Source organism: Amblyomma maculatum, chromosome 2 (genome assembly GCF_055883805.1).
Source record: "Amblyomma maculatum isolate TAMU_Amacu chromosome 2, ASM5588380v1, whole genome shotgun sequence".
Taxonomy (NCBI): domain Eukaryota; kingdom Metazoa; phylum Arthropoda; class Arachnida; order Ixodida; family Ixodidae; genus Amblyomma; species Amblyomma maculatum.
The window spans coordinates 187,148,330-187,165,079 of NC_139345.1; the positions used below are offsets into that span (position 1 = coordinate 187,148,330).

The 16,750-nt window shown below is 44.2% G+C and overlaps 1 long non-coding RNA gene across 2 annotated transcripts in view; it reads left to right on the forward strand.

Moving 5' to 3' along the window:
* The window catches only part of LOC146200621 (uncharacterized), a 115,623-nt gene that overhangs the window by 77,307 nt on the left and 21,566 nt on the right, over positions 1 to 16,750 (forward strand). Inside the window, exon 4 of one of the 2 annotated variants that reach the window (XR_014705264.1) lies at positions 7,739 to 8,501. The exons of the other annotated variant lie outside the window; for it this stretch is intronic. This is a non-coding gene — a long non-coding RNA (uncharacterized LOC146200621). Of the gene's footprint in view, positions 1 to 7,738; positions 8,502 to 16,750 lie in introns of those variants that run through there. 2 annotated transcript variants of the gene reach the window in all.

Sequence of the window (16,750 nt, forward strand, 5' to 3'; positions counted from 1 at the left end):
TTTTTGTTTGTCCAAAAGTTGAATCCCTTTTACTGCACGCTCAACATCATTGTCAAGCACAAAGTCACACCAAAAAAGTCCTGTCAATGCCATTTGTCCTTGTACTTGATGGTAGTACTTGTGCGAGGTACGAAGTAACCCATCTTCCAGGTATGATGCTGTTTGAATGGCATTACTGAGAAGTTCTCGGTCCTAGCAGCTGAGAGAGAGTTTTGACATCCAGAAAACCATAGCTGTCGGCATCTTCGACTACTCTGGTGTGGCACCAAGTACGGCTACACCAAAATTGATGCATAAGCCAGTTGTATGCATCAACTGACATGCCTTTCTCAACATACCACCGCACAGCATTGTCTTCTGTAAGCAAGCCATCCCACATGTAGCTGATTTGCAAGGCACTTGACCCAAACACTCACCTCAAATCTTTTCATCTGCTGGCTTCTGGTGGCTAATAATGTCGCCAAAGTGGGATGCTATTAGATGCTTTGCCCTATCAAATGACCAAGTTGTAGAGCTTCTCTGGCCTCTTGTGCTCTCAAGTGCCTACGCTTTGAGTGTGACAGAGCAGACAGCAAAATTGTAGCCCGCTGGCATATGCTCGCTCCACAGCACCCTTGTTGGAAGTCTCGGCATTAGTTTGGCAGGCACTGTGTCCTGCTGAATTACTGGCAGGGAAGTTGGAAGGAAACAGTTGTCTTTCAGCATGTCACGCAGCATAAGATATATATCTTCCTCGCAGAGTGTTTCATGCAATCCTTCTATGTTGACTCTTGTTTTAACTCAATGCGTGCAGTTACCCTTGCACACTTACTTCGTTTTGCCTGATTTTGCACATGCTTCACAAAGTGCAAATCGTCAAATTGTAATGTGCTTATGTTCCCATTCTTTGAGCCACTTGCCCAAGCTCTTGGCTTTGCGATACAGGAAGCAGTGTCCTGAATATAGGCCTGTCCAGAATGCTTAATGTTCAGGAAAACCATAACAGTGCTGCTACGTGCATGCATACTCCTGACGCTCCTATGTGGCAGTCATAACCTTTCGTCACGAGTCCAGCAGAGGAAATAGTGGTAGCCACCTTGTATTGCTTGGAGACAGAAAATGATGCCTCAACATTGGCTTTGAGGAACACATCTGCACTAGCTTTGCAGAGCTGTGCATGCACCTTCTCAGCCTTAAACATTCTGTATCCTGCAACACAATGTTTGGAAGATGACAGAGCCCTCTCATGCATTAAAATTGATTCCTCTGAAACACGTGGGGAGGTCTTTCAGTTGTTCTGGCCATGGGCCTTTTGAAAGACTTGAAGAAAGTGATGGCAAAGCTCTACAAGGGGAGACTAATAAATATGGGCATGCGCAAAGGAGGCGAGTGGGGGTGGGGGTCACCTGAAGGGGGTGCCGAGCCCACCTGCATGAATTTATTCTTTTGGACCTGTTCCGTCGTTTGAAATACAGAGGTTTGGTCATGCAGGTTTTCTGACAATACAATGGGAACGTATACTGCTCAATAATCCTTTTATTTTCTGCAAATAAATAACATTTAAATAAATACTTTATTACCACTGTGGCATATGAGAGGTGGTCATTGGTGAAATGCTGCCACTCCTCTTGTCTTAAGGGGGGACACCCCTCTTAAAACTTTTTTCCTTATTTATGGGTGGATCTGACTGAAACTTGCACCATTAATGTACTTTTGCATGCTGATTTCAAATATCTGATTAGTTTTCTTGTAGATGAAATAGCTTTCAAAATATTACCTAATTCATGTTCTTCGTTTGGAGGTGAGTTAATTACTAAACACTTTATGGCATGAGGAGAATAGCCCTGCCAGAGTGATCTAGAAGGATCATAGAGTGCCGCTAGTCATGAATTAACGTGGTAGAAGAATTTGAACCAAAGTTACAATAAGTCAAACTTTTATGAATAAAAGCCCAGGTTGGCACCTAAGATTGATAATTAATTCTGTAAATGTTGCCGCATAATAACTGTACATATTTTTGTCCTACGGCACTGTCGAAGGTTTTCTCTTTCTAACAAGACAAGAATGAGAGCTATAGCACAAATAGACTAAGAGATATCTCTCCTCCAAAATTGCAGCACCCTCAAAATTGCAGTTTTGAGAAAACGAGGAAAAACACTTCACAGCATGTAGGTGTAAATTATGTCAATGATTGATATGTCAACAAGATCAGAAACAGGTGGAAAGTGATCTGAAGCGAAAATTAATGGCCTATGCCAATTTGAGCCAAAGTTACGCAATAGGAAACGCTTGAAAGGAAAATTCCATTTGGGTACCGAAGACAACATAACCTTCTCAGCAAATTTTCTTTTGTCGTCACTGCATTTACCTTGGTTTCATGAGACTCGCAGGATTCCCTTTCTAGAAAAAAATTTTTTAAAGCAATAGCAAGAACAGGACCAGAGATATTGATCTTTAAAAAATGCAACACTACCAAAATTGGGGGATTGTCGGAAGCACTCAAGCCTCACGGCATTTAATCAGGAAGGGCAACCTCAAAGACCTCATGCTATTAAAATGCACCAGGAGCATAGTCGGGGTGCATGCTGTCGCGGTGTTTTCTTTTTTCTGTTTTAGCAACGCCAAGCGAAGCCGCCCGCTTCTTTGCAGAACGTACGCTACGGTGCAAGTCCTTTTCTTCAGCTCTCCTGGACCCAGTTGCTGTCACATTTGTACTGCATTCTTGCAGAATTGCTGCTGCTGTATGCTTGCAGCCGGCATTGAAGCGCAGCACAGCTTCTGCTGTGGCTGCTTCCACAGCAAACAGTGATGAGTGCCGCTCTTTGTGGATCAAGGTCCAGATGACCGAGTGGAAGCTTTCGTTCGAGTTCTGGGTCTTCCCCCGAATGCACCTCTGCAGCAGGCTCTTCTCTGATAAACGACTATAAACAGGCAAAAGAGCATCAGCCACATCTCTTGGCAGACTGTAATTGTGCTTTGGTGCAGGCTCCTCTTTTGCCTTTGCAGCGTTGTGGCGGCACCATGACTTCTCACCGGTAGGACACAAACTGTGTTTGGGGCAGTCATCAGTAGATGTGATGTGGTAATATGTCGCCATCACAGCTCGCTGCATGGCATCCACATCACCTACATTTGATCGAAGCGCTCGGCCATAATATATTGCCAGCTTGTCAACTAGATCAGCTGTCAGCCTTCCTCTGCCGCCAAGACTTTGCTTCCCTGCACCCTTGTGTCTCTGCAAGAGGTTGCGCAAAGCTGCTCCCATACGCTTGTGCACGTGATTTATGCAGTCCTCTTTGACTATTTCAATGTAGCCATAGATTGCAGCATCTTTAAGAGCACTGAACGTGCGACTGTCCCCATCGCATAGCATGGTTGTGTAGCGCATGTTGTGGCGCTGCAGAGATCTTTCAAACAGAATTTTGCCAGCCTCTACTTCCATTTGACCAGCCTTGGAGTTGGTGTTTTTTTGGCACTGGTGGCGTGATTTCCAAAGTTCGTAGCCGTCAGTGTTTGGCTTGGGACCAATTTCGCAGCCCAGACAAAAGTTTGACAACACCACATAATCAAGCACGTAACCAGTGAAGAGTTCCACCACGGCACCGACGCCTATATGTGATGAGTGTCCGCGCGTCATCCATGTGCCGTCGTAGCACACGGCAATGTTCCCCCTATGCCCAAAACACAAGTCATCGTAGACCTTCGCCACTGCCTGCGCGGCTTGTGCCATAGCGGTCGTGGCGGCTCGGGTAGCAGCGGGTTGCAGTGTGTTCTTCAGATGCCGTTGAAACGTCTTGTTGTGCATCCCGCGCCGCGACAACCCCATCGCCGAAAAGATATCGTTCATTGCTGTCTGGCCGTTACCGGTCGACAGCATTGCTCGACTAGCCAGAATATTCAGCTCAAAAGGATTGCACCTTTTCTCGCCGTCAACCCTCCGCGAGTTCCACTCGGCCGCAATCTCACCGCAGTTGTCGCACAGCACGATCAGTTTGGCGAGGCCATAGCTCCGGTCGCTGGTAATTAAACGCACGCATCCACGACACGTTTTGCCGCATAGGAGGCTGTTCCGTCCGCATCTGACTCTGCGGACGCACCACTTGCATCGGCGAACAGCGCGGTCTTTCGTGCCGTCGCCGGCGTCGATACCAGTCTATCAAGCGTAGCCTGCTCACGGGCACTCACTTGAGTTATGTCACTGTTAGTGACAGGCGCGGTATCAATACGTACACGACTGCAGTCGGCACGAAGAACGGCGCCGTTGTCCAGCGGAATCTGAGAAGCGTCGCCGCCCGCAACGTGATCGTCACACAATCCCGCAGCACTGGCACTTGCTTCTTGCACAGTATGCAACGAAGTCGCATTCTTAACGCGTTTCTTTGGTTGCTTTCGCCCGAACTTGTGCAAAGAGCGGTACTTCTTCGCGCCTGGCATGACTCTCGCGTTGCACTAGCGTGGTCGGCAGAAAGACAAAATGGCGTCACTGGGAGTCCGCATTTCAGGGCTAGCTTGCCGGAACCAACCAAACGACGCCATTTTGATCACGTGCCTTAACCGGCCAATAGTAGCGCGCGCTGCATGCTATCTTTTTGTTTGTTTTTTATGGGGAAGGCGGAGCGCACAGGGTTGCTTTCCGAAAGAAAAAATAAGCCGAAAGCGCGCGCTTTCGAACGAGACCAAAATCGCCGCGGTGGAGCGCGTAGTTCTCATGCGCCGGGCGATCGAAATTGGGTGTCGTTTGTCCACAATTTAAAGGGCAGTGGGTGTGGTACTGCATTTTTTAATCGCTATAACTTCATAAATACGCGGGGTATAAGGATGAAAATTTGCGTGCAGATGCGGAATAGTGCGAGGAATACGAAAATGAAAAAATTGAAAATCCGATTTTCAGGCCGATTTTCGGTGCCAAAGAGCCGTGTCCCCCTTAATGGAGAACCCTGCTCATGCCTACTAATGTCCTCCAGACAATCACTAGGGTTAACCATGTGTGGCTAACCATCCTGTGTGACGACATATTTGGTTATGTTCGGGGTGTATGGCTGACGTGGCCAGGACTTGTTTTCCAAGCTCCTGTCTCGTCCTCCCCTTGTTGGGCTCCGTGGTGGGAAGCTGCCACTTTGGCCGAAAAACAAGGCATTTTATAGCTGCTTCTCTCTCTGGAACTGATCGCCCTCTCAAAAGAGCACGAACCGATGTAATTCGACTTTTTCATCAAAATTAAGTTTACTGAAATATTATGTGATAAATTGTGAAAAACAAAAATCCGCGAGAACCATCTCCCCATTCATGGTCAAGAAATCACTGACATGCATTAGGTATGCGCAATACTTGAAACTGTCCAACACTAAGTCTTTCGGGATATACCTGTCGCGATCACTGCCTATTGATCACAGAACACTGTCCAAGGTGTGATTTCAGAATATGATTTCATGCACTTGACTGTAAAAGAAATGTTATGATAAGAAAAAAAAGCAAAGAAATCCCGATGAAGCACATTGTCCTTACATTTGCCTCCAGGGACCATTGAAGTAGGCTACCTGAAGATAAGTGTTATACCCCTGTCACACGGCCACCAGGTTCTTTGCTCCAAAGGCAGTTGACACGCAGCTACACGGCAAAGTTGTGAGCCCTTTACGATAAAGGCCCGTAGCGGGAAAGGCGGTCGTCAGTGGCCTTTAGCTGCATAAAGGAGCAGCCCAAACCTGAGCGCTACTGAGTGGGCTAAAAACATAAACAAACAGAAACGTTGACACAAATATAATTTTTAATATTATATTTAAGTCAAAATGATTATATTTAGGCCTTAACTTTGAATGTCAATAAACTTTAAAAATCTCGACTGTTGATAGAAGACTTCGTACGTTTTCAGCAGCCGCATCGACATTCTTTTATCTTTGTTGTGATGTGTGCTTAGTGCAATGTTCTTCGTTGCTTTTTGTTTGTGCCAACATTTGTCGTTTTGTTTTGCATGCTCGCTGTTTACTATTTTGTTCCTATTGTCTCATTTTATTCAGCTGTTTTATATATTTAATGTGACTTAAAGCTTATTGTAGTCGATGAAGCCGCTTGATGAAATTCAGGCCTCTCAGGTGGGCACACAAAAGTGCGCGTCGAGAAACGAAGTACTGCCAGAGGGCCACGCGCGCATCGGCCAGAGCTCGAAATCTGGGCTCTTATCCGGTTGTGGGAGGACCACCTTTCAGCTCGCCGGGGTGCCAGGAGGAATGGGCTCATGTTTGAGGCCCGCATATTTGTGTCTTCACGCTGCATTGCTGGCCGGCACCGGTTCACAAGGTACCGCAAGGTTGCAGGTTCAACACGAAATGCCTGTCAAAAATGCTGGTCTCCTAGGTTCAACAGCATGTTTTCAAACCACCGCTAGTTGCGGGGATAGATCCATCTTCTGCGGTGCACAGTTTACTGAGGGAACAAGATGGCGCCACTAAGGGAGACTTTTGCGATGAGCTGCTTCTCGAGTGCCTTTGCCACGTCCGTCGCCTCGCGCAAAGATGTCACAGTGGCAATTCTCAAGGCTTTGCTTCCACGTCCTGGATTTTGTCGCTCATTGTTGTGGTTGTTAAGCACATTGATCAATAATAACCTATTAAAACTTCTTTGAAATTCACACTAGCACAATACGCCGAGTGCGCGACGAGTATAAGTGCGCGTCTAATGGAAAAAAGAAATTTTTTTATTTCTAAACACCCGCTTCAAACCCTCTGAATTTTCTTTAGTAATGAGTTTGTTACTTTTTCTAACATAAAGAAGGGAGTCTTGTTCCCTTATCACTTAAGCTGAAAGATATCGTCTACTTCAATTTCAGTAGCTGTTACTAGCACCATTTCAAGTGTAGCGAATGACAGCCGTTGTGATTGCCGCTCGACAGATAGTGCTCACAGAGAATAACTGAGTTATCATCGTCACCTATCTCCTTTGCAATTGCTGTGTAGCTGTGCCCTTCTCCTTTTTAATTTCGCTCCATTAATGCATTAAACCTCCTTTGCAGTAAAGGCCTTGGAGAAGTGCTGTGTGGCTGGGGTATTAAAAGTTACATGCCGAATCCTAGACAATGCTTTAGCTGTCAGAAATTCGGTCACGGCTCGTAGAGTTGCCAGAGTCGCCGAACCTCTTGAAGTGTCTGAGCCAGGCTTTCGTCCCGATGTAAAGAAACAAAACAAGTCCCACCAATAATCTAAAGGATTTACCAAACTACTTACCTTATGGTATGGCAGCTACTGCTTGCTCGATAAGCTCATGAATGAAGATGGGCTGGCTCACCACCTACACAAAATATTGACAAAAATGGAGCAAATTGCATAGCTAAAACTGTACAAAAACAATCAGTACAGGCAACCTAAATGTTCCAGGGGTGCATTCAAGTTTGCTTAGGTGCAGTAACAAGATAAAATTCCTCTCACTGCTGCTTACTACATTACTTCATGTTCATTGCTTTATGCCTTTGTAGTTTCTAACATGCTGTTCACTGTAAAGCATGGGTAATTTGAAGCTCGAGGCTCATTTGCTGCTCTCTGCCACTTGAGACTTCTGCAATGTGTTGTTTTGTGTCAATCTCAGAAATAGCGCAATGCATCCGTTTAATGGAAGGTTTATTGTCTTTGTTTTTTGAATTTTGCATCCACAGAATTCAAAACACTTTCATTGCCTGCTGTAACCCAAACTCTGGAACAGGTTTTTCAAAATTTGGTTGTTCCATTTTTGATCTTTACTCTCACTGGCGCACTGTTGTCCTTTCCTTCAGTGCCCTTGCACCAGACGATGGGAATCTCAAATGCATTCTCAGGCAGTCAGCACAGCATCGATAATAAAGAAAAAATTAGCATAGCATACAAGCGTTTCCCACAAGTAAAAAAGCAAGTACGGACATCAAAACATCTTTTCTAATGCGGCAAGTGTTATTTGCATTTATACTCCATACTGTCCTGTGAAATGATATAGCTATTCAGAAATTATATAAATATTTTACCAAAAACAACTGCAACATCAGTTACTCAAGAAATTGTCACCTAAAGGGACTTGAGATGCTGTCCAGTTATAGTTATCATATAATCTGGACCTTCAGAAAAAAAAACAAAACACAAAAATGGCTTTTCACTACCTTCATCATAGCTTGTCTAAGGATTTATTTTTGCTTGAGCAACAAATCCACTTGTGCTGCTTCAGGCAATCAGAGGACACTTTCAAGAATTCACATATCAAGGAATAAAGTTACAATATGAACCTTTGTATAATTCTCAGATCATTCACCTTCAGTGCTCTTATGCCTGCATTGGTGATGATCTAGGGCACTGAAAATGTCAACATAAAAGAGATTGCAGATTGTTCCATTCCAAAAAATATACAAAATATCATTACTGTTGCCTGTGTCCAAAGAGGAAGGCATTATGTACTCTGCAATTGCTTTTCCCCATTGCTGGCCCTGTGACACACTTGGCTATTTGATCTGCAGTTATTGGAATAAAATAACAATGTATAGACTATGGAGAGGCAATGCTGCTTGTCAGGAGAGTGTATTTACATAAAAAAACACAAATGTCTTCAATTTGCTGTTTATTTTCCTACTTCATAAAAGCTTTTTTTTTTTTTTTTCAGTTAAAACAAGTCTTTATAATTAGAATGTGGTGATCCATACTATCAGGCCAGCTGCATGCCACAGGATCGAGATTAGTAATGAAGGGAGCATAGTTTGAGCATCCAAAGAATTATTAATCACTAACGTGCGCTCAGCTTTTCGGCCCTAAAGATCCCCAGACCTAAAACCCAGCTTAATCAAGCCATAAAACATGCCTGCATGGCCCCATGGTTCATCAAGCATGCTTGGCTTCAGGTTCGACGATTCTGGGTTAGATCTTTCTCCATAAAGAACTGCCACTTCAACAAAGTCACGGTCTTGTGATGTCGACTACCTGCTAACCAATCAGCCTCTGGCCATGCAACCTGCCAACTACCACCTGCCAACTACCACCTGCCAGAGGCATGCTAGAGATTTCTGACCCGTATACTGACAACAATAATCTACAAACTCAATTTTCTGCAGAATGGAGCCTTTAATGCTGCTGTTTTATACCTGATGAAAGCAACAAGAGTTGTCAATGTAAACTTCCAACCAAGAGGGTGGATTTAAAATTTAGAAACTAGGTTTAAAATTTTGATAAGCCCATACATTCAAACCTAAGATATCTGAACTGCAAACAGGTTGCCTCTGTTTTGGAGTTAATGGCGGCATAACATATCCCTTGGAATCTGCACACAAGAATCAACGCTTACTGACAACCATATTTTGTTTCTTGGTCTTTTCTAGCCTATACCAGCTCTATTTTTAGCAAGAATGGTCTCTTGGTGATTATAACATGACACACTATTGACAGAGCCAACCATCTATTTTCCCCACCATACCATTCTAAGTATCATGCAAACTGGTTTACAAAAACAAATTGGGCTCACCAATGATTTTCCAGGAGGGTGGCAGTCAGCTTCTTGTTCAATTCATCAGCTGCCTTTAATTCCTTCTGGAGCCTTTTTATTACCCTATCCTTTTTGTCCATGGAATCTGTTGCAGTCTAGTTATCATCCTGAAGATTACAACGCACAACTTGTTTTTTTTCTTCATACCAGTGACGCCACCAGTAATTTAAAAAATAAAAGACAAACCTCTAAATTCTCGTTATCTGCCTCGTGTTTCTTGATATGAAGGAGCACTGAACAAGGGTAAATGGTACAATGGAACAAGGGTCCGGGACGAAGACAAGTCCACTTGTCGAAACGTTGGCTCGACCTGCGAACTGAGGCGTACCCCATTTACCCTTGTTCAGTGCTCCTTCATACCGTGTTAACCATCTTCTTTCTCTCGTTCTACCTGGATCCTCATGTTTCTTGAATATTTCATCATAGAGGTTGCTGCATGCAGCTTTCTGCCTTTTTTGGGGGTTTCTTTTCGTGGTAGCAAGCTCTGCTCAGGAAAATACAGAAATGTTACTTTGGTAGCCTACTGAAATTCTGTTGATTCTGCATGGTTTCTGCATTTATTTAATACATAACAAACAGTGGCAACATGGATTAGCCAAAGAGATGCTATGCAGAGTGTTAAGTGGATATGACTGCAGACAAAGGAATATGTGCCGTTAAATTCGAAAGAATATTCATTTGAATAGCTACATGCTTACCCTCATTTTACTTCGTGTCCTTGAATTCCCTTCATCGGCTGTGATAATGCGAGGTATCGGCTCCCTTATTGTTTTTATTTTCGCCCTTAGGCATTCAAGAGTCACTGAAATAAAAATGTCATAGATTTTATTTTCTTTTACTCATGGGATGAAATAGGACACCTTCCCACCTTTAATCCACCTGTTAATGAAAATCCAGCCGAGGTGCAAAGCTTCACCTTTGCCTTGCCAACAGGCCTCACTTATCAAACGTCGTGACAATAGTACACACATATTCATCAGCATTCGGTACAGTGCCATTCATTTTTCTGCTCACAAAAGTAAGACATTTCTATGTTGTAGAGATCAAACGAGCATAACTTTTATGAACAAATTCCAAATGTCTCTGCCATTGCACTAACTATCTCCAATTGTTTCAAATATTTTTGAGAACTTATCCCCATGTGCGTAATCAGTTTCACAATTTTGAATGAAAACAAAAATTGTGTGCAAAGAACAGTTTGTGTATATCAAAAAAGTGAGAATTTAACAATGCTTAATCAAATTTTTGAAAGCAAATAGTGTTTGCACAGATTCTGGCTTTCGATATGATATGGAGGTGCAGTTTTTATGAAATCGGTATTTTTAAAAACTAAAATAAAATGCAAAAATGAGCTATTTTTGTCATTTTTTTAGAAATATCAACTTGCGCTTGGGAATTTAAAAAACATTTTTGCTTTCCTAGATACTTATATCAACAACCATTGTCATAAGAGAAAAGTAGTATTAGCCCCGAGAAGTTTGAGTGGCGCCCTCTGGCGGTCAGCTCGACGTGACGTCACGGCAAGGACTGCCTGCGCCGATCGCTCTGGCTTCTCCGGGTTGCCGCGTAGCTTCGAGTCTGCGGCCTCGGTTGTTCTCATAACAGCAGCATTATGAACAACGCAGACAGCACCGATCGAGTGTCAGGAAAAAAATAGTATGTAATAATGATTCCTCTTGCTTTCAAAACACGAAACATGGGCTCGTCGCGGTGAGCGCAAGTCTCGCGACTGCCCGAGCGCTCCCCGCGACGGGCGCAGCTGGTGCCATCGCCGCGGCAGGAGCCTTTCGTGCGTCGTCCCTTGAAACTGATGATGTGCGTGAAGTCACTATCTTCATGATTGTATTACGAATGTAATACAACCATGAAGATAGGTCTATATGCATGCGACGCGATAAATTTGTACCGTTTTGCTGTGGACGTTGCTTAGAGCGCGCATTATGGACTGCGCGCTGTGAAATTTGTGCACGGATATTTATCTAAAAGAGGCTACTGATTAAAACTTTATTAGAATCATCTTACTTGTCGAGCATTTTTGAGAAGCAATTACGCATGATTTGCCAAGAGCAACGTGCATTTTGATGGCCAGAAATATGAGTTATTAACCGTGTCGTCGTAAACATTTCCGTCATTCCGTTCGCCTCTGCCTATTGCGTCGCAGCCGTGCGCACATGGGATGTCTTGGGGGCACTGCTAATTTGCAAATTTCTTTCCAGTCTCCCTTTCACTGAGGAGCATAAATTGATATGTGGGCAAAGCGTGCGAAACAAGTCGCTGCCTTAGTGAAGCGGAGAAACCACTTTCATCAATGATTTTTGCAACTGTTATTAGCTGTTTTTGCTTGAAGATGTCATCCGCGCTGAGCTGAATCCCAGCGTCCTTGAAAAGCTTCTGAACCTTCACGGTAACTCCTGAAAAGAGAAAAGCGCAAACTCTGTCAAAAAAAAAAACAGCTGCAGGTGAAACAGGCAAACAGTAAAATAAAACTGTATTACATACCTTCAGAACTTCCTGTGCGTTGGTTAGCGCTGTGTGTTGGTCCTTGAGAAAAAAAAAAACGACAGAATTATTATGCCATCTAAACCACTCTTTACAGATACAGAGATATCACTAAATTTCCGTCACGCATTGAAAACGTTTTCGTTTTGTTAAATACTACAAACAGCTCATTGAATCCGTATGTGAAGAGGATGAAAAATGGGTCTTGTTTAAACAGGCCAGTCCTTCTCTGTTCTTAGGGTAGCATTACGCTTAGAGTGATAAGGTTGAAATGCAGTATTTTCATGTACATTTGGTGACGTGGCTAGATAAAAGAAACCTCCTCGTGTATCTACAGATGACTTGTGGTTGTATTACTTCATTTTTATGTTGTAACAAGCTCTCCACTCGAATTTACTGCAGTAATATAGAATTATTTAAGGTATTAATTGTTTGTTTTAATCAACAGTAGTGCTGAGGAAGCAAAAGCCGATAATTTATCACGATTCTAGCTTACTCATGTATTTCAGTTTCATGGTCAGAGCTAAAGACAATGCGGGATATATAAATGTTTTTCTTTTTCCTGAATGCTTGATAAAAATCATTCACGTCAATGTGAATCATCACAAAGGAATAGTGGCCGCATAGCGTATCCATAGGTACACATACCGTCTCAATCTATAACTTCCACCTCCTCTTCTCGTTGTGCAGCATCGTCCATGGGAACGGCGCTCGAATTTTCACTACTGTCCCCATTCTTGTGTGTTGTCAAAGCCTCTGCGTGTGCGCAGAACTGGTACGACTTTGCGGGAACGCCTCTTTCACCTGGAATCAGATAGAGAGATTCAGGCTACAACCTCAAAAAACACTGAAACAAGGCCTTAACGAAGTTTGGGCATTACCTCAGAAAAGCGCAGAGCAGCTGCACATCACGTGCACTTTAAAGCCACGCTTGTTGCATAGCACACAAGTCTGAGACGATAGCTAAGGCAGGGCTTCACGGAGCCCGAAAAAAAAAAAAAAGAAAAAAACATTCCCTATCACAACCGTTACTGAAGTGCTGTTTTTAGGGACGCGTTGCATTGAATCTGCGCCCCATGTCTTGGAAAATTTGGAAAATATCAGCATTCAAACAAAAAGACCAGCACAGCTGTGCGGACTGTGTCAAATTTCGCGGCATGAATGAACACGAGAACACCACCGCCGTGAGACACATTTTAAACAAAGACTTAAGCAGGGTCACAGTTGATTCAGCTTGAACATTCCGCTACTGAGCAAAATGTCTAAGCACTCACTGACACAAAGATCGAGGAAACGAAAGTTTGAGCAATGGCTGATTTACTTACGCCGCCGCTTTGTCGATCCCGGGAGCGATCGCCTTGCATCGCTAGGACGCACGGGAATGTTGACGGATGGAACAGCGTCTGGCAATAGTTTTGTTCTTGTACACTAATAATTAAAAAAAAAAGGACTAGTTGACAAACAGCCCGTAAAAGCGTCACTACACGTACGGCTCACCTAGTATCTTGTACACCGGCTACACAGTCTTCCTTTTTAAAGTGCTTACTGCACACTAGTGGCAATGCCGACGGTTGCTTCCCCATTCTTAACTTTATCAATCAAACTTCCTTCATTTTGAACAACTTTGGGTAAAGTGGAAGCTTACACCGGCTTTCTTCTGTGATTTTCACTGCGCACTGAGCAATAAGTCACCATCAAGATTATTCGCGAGCGAAAACGAACGAAAGGAGCCGGCATCGGCCGGGAGGAGCAGCAGCCCGGCTGGCGGAGTCCTTGCCGTGACGTCAGACTGCGGCGATCGCAGCGGCGGCAGTGTTCGCTCTCGGGGCTAATAGGGCTGGGGAACACTTTCGATACTGGCACACAAGCAGTGGCCTTGCCTGACGCTACTACCCATGCCACAAAGCTCAGGCGGCGAAAGCGGCATACATCTACTCATAGCCATGCTAGAAGCCTCTGGCTGTTTCCAATTTCTCTGTCTCAGAATAATTTTCAGGACGCTTTAACTGTACTTGTTCATTGCATATCTAACAAATATGCTGCACTCACCTTGTATCGAGAAGCCTCCAGACTGTGCTGCTGATCCCAGCGGGAAACAAATGAGGATTCGTCGCTAAATAAGAGTTTCCACTCGTCCGGTCCCTAAGACATGCTCCTGAGCGAAATTTAGCTGGGCTCTTTTTTTCTCTCTCTCATTCAGCCGGGGGTCTTTGACAGGCAATTCTACTGCGAAGTCCAGCAGCACTTAACCGCTGCCGAATGTCTCAGTGATATCCTAAGCGACAGCTTCCGTCAAATTTTCGCATCAACGAGGGCTCACAATTAACCACAGCGACAATAGAAAGGTCTTCCAAACTTGTTGCCAGTGGCCTCCCCTCTCTCGCCGTGTCTTCTACACGCTGCTCATCTCTATAAGCGCAAGCTATCCTCTCAACTCGTTCCACTGAACGCCTGAACTGAACTGATCCTCTCAACTGCATTCTTTGCACATCCCTTTTGGGATGCGATAGCCCTCAGACTTGTTCCTGCTATAGCAAGAGCAATTCTTAGCCTAGTCTCTCTTTCAATATACCGTGGCATTGTGCACGCCCAAGCGAGGCTGGAATAAGTCTGACTCTGCATCGTGCAGATTACTTTGCTTTGCCACTTGGTGCAGGGAAAGAAACAGTCATTGCCATCTACGTAGTCGTTATCTCTGTCTAGGGATAGGAAAGGAAAATGCATGACACGACGCACTATAGAGGCTCCATCTTCCGCTCATGTCGGGCAGCCCTCTTTCTATCAAGCTCATTGAGCTTTTCCAGCAGTGTGATTACCAGTGTCTTTTCACCTTTTCTTTTATCAAGCTCATCGAGCTTTTCCAGCAGTGTGGTTACCAGTGTCTTTTCACCTTTTCTTTTTGCGGCCCACCTGGCTCTCTCAGCTGCAGATGGAGGCAGCACCTAGGGTTCTGGCTCGTTTTTTTGTGGTCTGGAAAAAAATGTCTGCGATACTCAACCCATGGTTTTGGTACTTATTAATGTCCATTACATCTTAATGCAACACACATGCCAAACTATGTGACACATATTTCGAAATAGTGCAACATTTTCAAATTACTTTACACCAAATGCTTATAAAGACATGCAGTTGTATTTATTAGTGCTTTTGCTCTCCTGCCTACCACAAGACATTTGACAATGCCATGTTCAGGACTATTGTGGTCACAAAATACAACTCGCGGCTCTTCGTAATCTTCTTGAGCAATCCTTTGCCCAGGAGCATACAGCACTGTCGGGGAGACATGGTGCTCCTTTTCAAGCACTTCGGCAAGTTCCCTAAATATAAAACACACCACATTCGTAAAACACTAGCACTTGATGACATGAAGCTGCCAATTATGCTAGTTTATGTATATTGTGTGCCTTCTGAAGTTGTGCAACTCGGAACACCTATGACAATATACAAAATGGAATGGAACAGCAGCTCCTTTATGTACATTGTATTAATAATGCTTTAGAAAATAGAGCTAGACACAGTGACAATACCTCAATCTATGATGAGGTATGAACGAGAAAAGTGATATGTGACTAATTTAGGGTTTCTGAAAGGTCAATATATCAACTAAGAAAAAATAATTGCTGCATATGCCCCATTCGCAAGGCCAAATGAAGAAAGCAAGAATGTCCCCAGTTGTTAAGTTTAAACATTATAATTCCCAATTTCTTCAGAGCTAGGCCACAAAACTGCCAAATGTGCATGCTTAAAATAGTTTGTGATAGCACAATAAAGCCTCAAAACGAGTAAAATCAAACTGAAAAACAAAGTACCAGGAAAACATCGATAGTAGCTCTCATTCAGGCTAGCGCTGATTATTTTTCTTGCATTTCTGAAGAGAGTGAATGAGGTAAAAGACCTCCGCCCAGACTTCTCATTATTGCCCTTCACTCGCTTGTATCCTTGCTCAAGTGACTTCCACTTATTCTGTATCTGCAGAACAGTCAGCTGGCAGCCAAATTCTTTGTGCGGGCCTCTTCCAATCGATCCCACAGCTTTTTCTTTAAACTACGAAAGAAAACACCGTGTAATACGTGCACATACAAACCGAGCATTAATTTATCGTACCTAAGCCCGCCCCATTGATTCAGCTCTTTGTAAGTTGATATTAGGAAAAGAGCCCTCCGGGGGCTCCACAAAGGTTCTTCGCTGCCTTGCGCTGGCTCTGCAGTAGGGCTGGACAGGCTAGAGAGCTGCAAACCTGAAGCGTTTGGTTGCACGCTTATCGCAGGGCGCGAGTCGCCTTTCTCCCTGTCTGCTAATCTCACACAGACAGTTGTTACACCATTTGAAAAAAAAGAAAGAAAAGTTTCTCACGCATGCGCGCGTGCACCCTTTCACAACTAGGCTTCGTGGATACGACAAAAAAAAATTACCTGCTGATAAGTAAATTCCTCCCCCGTTTTGGTGCAGAATGACGCCGGAGGATCCTTCGACCACGGGGAAAACTTCCTGTAGTTTCTCATTGATGTTAACAAACATTTTGCTGGCTGCGCTTGTCGTCTGCTTACACCGTCACACACGTGCACCACTTTCCTGCACCTCTGCCTCTGAGGGTGCCGCGGTTCTGTGCACTAAAGCGGTACCACGACTGCACCAAACTCAATCATGGACAGTGGTGCAGTAGGTGCTGTGAATCGAGCAATTTGGTGCAGCAGGCCGTGGACTGGTTCAGGCGGTGCAGCAGCTAGCATGTCGGCGGCCAGCATGCAGGACCGGCGACAGATTGGCTGGAAGAGGAAGTAGACGGAGG